This window comes from Melanerpes formicivorus, unplaced genomic scaffold, assembly GCF_026170545.1.
Source record: "Melanerpes formicivorus ecotype bairdi unplaced genomic scaffold, bMelFor1.0.p_v2 SCAF_25, whole genome shotgun sequence".
Lineage (NCBI taxonomy): Eukaryota > Metazoa > Chordata > Aves > Piciformes > Picidae > Melanerpes > Melanerpes formicivorus.
The window spans coordinates 2,782,864-2,787,609 of record NW_027142377.1 but is presented as its reverse complement, the minus strand read 5'-3'; positions in this window follow the sequence as shown (position 1 = coordinate 2,787,609).

Sequence of the window (4,746 nt, the reverse complement as noted above, 5' to 3'; positions counted from 1 at the left end):
AGCACAGCAAGACCACGTTTTATATCAAAACCTAGTTAAGCTTGTAGGAACACAAGTATTGTGTTCTGAAAGCATGATTTTTGTCTCTTTTGGTTTGGGCTGGCTTTTTTTCCCTTTTGCTGCCCTCCGTCCCCCAAACACACTCCCAGATCAGTCCTCCCCTCCGTTGGCCTTTGAACTCCTCTTAATTCATTAACATATTGAATTTTTTCAATTTTCCATTTTCTTGCAATAACAATATTAATGCCAGGGCCAAGGCCTGATTGGAGCTAAATTACTTGTTACCTGCTGGCATTTATTTATATGGCATTGAATTATAAAGCTTTGTTATTGTCATGCCTTGGGCGAATTGTTTATGACACCAGTAATAGGAGTAATTGTTATTGTTGAAATTACCTGTCAGCTACCCATAGCAGTGGCCCTTGTCCCACTGACAAATAGTGACAGGGGAGAGGGATCCTCCGCACGTCCTCCTGATGACTTCTCCTCTGATAATAAGGAGTGCAGGGCCTCTGATAATTTGCCTGTCACTGTTGAGTGCAGCTCAGAGAGAGTTGGCCAAATTGTTGTCATTCACTTTGACGAAGACAGCAAAACGCTCTGGAGCAGGAGGAGGATTATCAAAATAAATGAAAGCACTCACACGTCCTTTCTTTTGGGGTTTTTTGGGTTGGTTTCTGTTGGGTTATTTCCACCCTCCTTCCTCATTCCCAGTTGCCTGCCCTTTATGCCAGAACTGTGAAAATAGGAATGGTGTTTCCTAGCGGCACGGCTTCAGAGGTAGCATGGAGTGGAGAGGCGACAGCACAAGGGCTTCTGCAATTTGTTTTCTGCTTGCCTGAAATGTTTTGTTTTCTAAGCACAATTTAATTTTTTCTCTATACAATTTATATATGTGTGTGTGTGTGATTCTGGGATTTGCTTTTATTTTTATTTCCCTAGGGCTGTCTGTGCTTCAGCAATTGCCAAGTGCCGTTGCAAAAGAAAGGGTGGTGTATTCTGTTGGGTGGATTTTCTTTTTTGATTTCCTTAGTCTTCGTAGTCAGCAGCATTTCTTTCAACTCCTTTTTCTCATGCTCTCGTGAAAACCCCTCCCTGGTGCAGCAGTAGGTGGTGCCCCGTGCACAAGGTTGCTGAAGATATGCCTCCCTGCCTGCTTTTTGCCCCCTTGAGCTATTGCAATATCAGCCAAGTTATCTTCACCAAAAAATGTTATTTCCTCTAGGAAAGGAGGTTCTGCCACTGATAAAGCGAGAGGAGGTTTGTTTGCTGCTGCAAAGGAGGGCGGCTAGCAAGGCTTTGGGAAGAGGCAGCGTTATTTGTCAGAGCCATTGAAGGAGAAAAAAAATTAAACAAAAAAATCCAAAAACTCCCCCTTCACATCCTGTTAACTGTTTCACATGGGAGGACGCCCATGCTTGGTGGAGACTTGCTGCCAATCACACCCTGACACCAGTGAGGCAGGGGGATAATTTCCACTATGACAACAGCCAGGCTGCAGCAGGGATGCTCCGAAGCTCAGGTTTGGGGTGAGCACATCACACCCTGCCTGACCCAGCACCAGCCACCCTACATCTTTCACAGCTCATCTTACAATAGCAATAACTTCCCTTTTATTGGTCTTTACGCTTAGGTAATGACTACCTGGGACACCAAGCACCTCGGGGGCTGCTTTTAGGCTTCTTGGCCCCCTATAGCCAGTCCCTATCTGATCAGGCAAACCTCCCACGGTGTCACAAATGCATCATTTTATTAGCTGTAACAATGTGGTTTGGTCCATGCAAAATACCTGCGGGCGCCACCGCCTCGCCCCTTGATTTGCTCCCCAAAGGACCTGATCCAAATGGTCGCTGCTGAGAAATTTCAGCAGCAGTGAATAAATCTGCCGAATTCGGAGGCTTTCATTTGTAACCATTGGGCTCAAACGCATAATTTAGCCAAATTATCAGCCGCCTCCATCTTCCCAGGGAAACGAGTGCAAACAATGTTTTAGGAACGGACATCTAAATTTAGTAGGGTTTTGAATAATTGATAGGCTGGTGTGACAGAAGATAGAAACTTATGTTTCTAATCATCCCAGAGCATTTCTCCTTCCTCCCACCCTCTGAAATGAAGTCACTTTGTTTGCAGTTAAATATACGGAAGATGTCCGTTTAACAAGTATAAAATTGTGATAGCATTAAGAGGTTATCCGCGGTAATAAAAAGCAGGGAACATGCCTGGGAATGTGATCTGTAAGGCAGATAATTTTTAAGGATGGGGCTTGTCTTTGCTTTGTCTGGGGAGAGACATGTTAGTGATCCCAGGAGGGAGGAAAGAGAGAGGGGGAAAAAAATTAGAAACCCAAACAAAAAAAAAAGCCACCAACATGAGTTTCCAAATGAAGGTATTTAAGCTGTGTAATGTATTTCAGCGTGTTACTGTAAGTTGCTGCTCGATGTTTTTCCTATTAACGCCTGAATTAAGCCTCCTGAAATCAGCCCTGCATTGAAAAACACCAAAATACATTTCCAATGGCTCTATCACCAATATTCCAGTAGCCTTTCAGGGGAGGAATTGTCCTCCCTCTCTTTCCTCCCCTCCATTCCAAAGTGTGGCCCCAGCGTCGAGAGAAAACCCACCTTGAAATTTCAAGCTCATTTGAAATGTAAACTTTTAGCAAATAAGCGAGGTCTCATGGAGCTGGATCACCAGAGTGACTGGCAGCAAATTCCTTTTTCTCCCTCCCTCCCCTCCCCTTGGCGTAAGGGGTTTGAAATACCCATCAGTGTCAAAAGAAACCACGCAGATCACTGCTGCTGCTGCTCTAAATAAGGCAGAGCAACATTCAGAAGGGAGAGAGGAGAGGGGAGGGGAAAAAAAAAACCTCTGCTGGATTAAAATGACATTTCTGTACCATGTCAGGAGGGATGACAAAGCATCGTGTTTTGCATCACTTCGAAAAAGATATCCTTCAAACAAAATTTGGTGTATAAACAGGCAGGCAGCTTTTGTTTGAAACCCTGGAGATCAAAAGTTGGGGGCAGAACAATTAATATTGCCTATTTAAAATCCCCTGTTATTGTTTGAGATACGTTTTGTGGTTGCTGACTATAAATAAAAGCGAAGGAACAGAGCCACAGTTTCTCACCACTGCAAATATTTAAAGGGGGAAAAAAATAAGGGGGGGGGGGGGGGAAGGCAGTTTCCATCTTTTTCTTCCCCCCCCCCCCCCTTCAAAGTTGCTCTTAGATGTGTTTGCTGAATAAACGGGATTAACTGTATTTAAAACAAGATATAAAGAACAGCTTTTTATTACACCGAACAGTCTGCAGGGCTTCCGCGCGCCTCTCAATGAACTTTCGTGCCTGGAACTAAATATTCAGATCTTACCTTGCTTTTTTTTCTCTTTTTTTAGTGACACTGTATAGGATAAGGAAAATATCCTTGGAGCAATACGAATGCAGAACCAAGAAAGAATGGTGAAAAGCAAAACCAAACAAAAGAAATTAAAAACCAAAACCAAAGAGCAGCTTTATAATTTGTCTTTCTGGCCAAACCCTGGAGTGATCCTGTTGGGGGTTTTGTTGTTGTTGTTGTTGTTGCTGCTTGCAGTTTTGCAGCAAGGTGAGAAGCCAGGGAGGAAAGTGTTCCTTTTGCTCCAGGAGCTTTTCCTTTTGCTCCAGGAGCTTTTCCTTTTGCTCCAGGAGCTTTCCCTTTTCCTTGGGCTGCAAAAAAACCCTCACCCAGCGCTGTTAACATGAAACTAATGGGGAAAGTGCGATCCAGAGAGCCAGCCCTGCTATCAGCTGAATTTCAATGGAGGCTTCCTCCAAAAATAGGTACAAAGAAAAGAATTTAGACAAATTTGCCTCTTAACCTTTAAAGATTTCCTGCCTATTCCAGTATGTCCTTTATTACATTAATTTTTTATTTAAATTACACCATTAACTGGATATGAATTTATCAAGAATACATATATTGATTTATAAAACAGTATCATTAATTATTATAATAGCTAGATGTAGCTGATATTACAAAGCCATTTAAAGGTTTTTAATATAACTTGGACATACATAGATAGATAGGCATTATGGACAAGACTACAATTTAAACTGGCTACCAGCAGTTAATGAAATCCTTGATTTATCTTCTCATTTAGAGATTGATTATATTGTTGCTTTGTAAAACTATTTACTTTATGCCATTTTTCAAAGGATGTCTCAATAAACGAAAAAAAGATAAATAAAATACCCAGCCAAGTCTCCAAGCAGGTTTATACTTTCTTTCTTCTTCTTTTTTTTTTTAATGCTGCTTGCTGCTAATTTATTGCAAGTTTGGAGACTTGCCACCGTTGACGAAGAATTTGCTTTCTTGATAGTAGCTCTGTTTGCAAATGCGCAATTTCAGATGTTTGGATTGAAGAATGAAAAGTAAAAATAAGGAAAAGAAAAAGGGGGGGGGGAAGAAAACAGAAAAAAGGAAGGAAAAAAGGAAAAAAAAAGGAAGGAAAAGGAAGGAAAAAAGGATGAAAAAGGAAGGGAAAAAAAGGAAGAAAAAAGGAAGGAAAATGAAGGAAAAATGAAGGAAAAAAGGAAGAAAAAAGCATAAAAAAGGAAGGAAAAAGAAGGATAAAATGAAGGAAAAAAGAAGAAAAAGGAAGGAAAAAAGAAGAAAAAGGAAGGAAAAAAGGAAGAAAAAAGGATGAAAAAGGAAGGAAAAAGAAGGAAAAAATGAAGGAAAAAAGGAAGAAAAAAGGATGAAAAA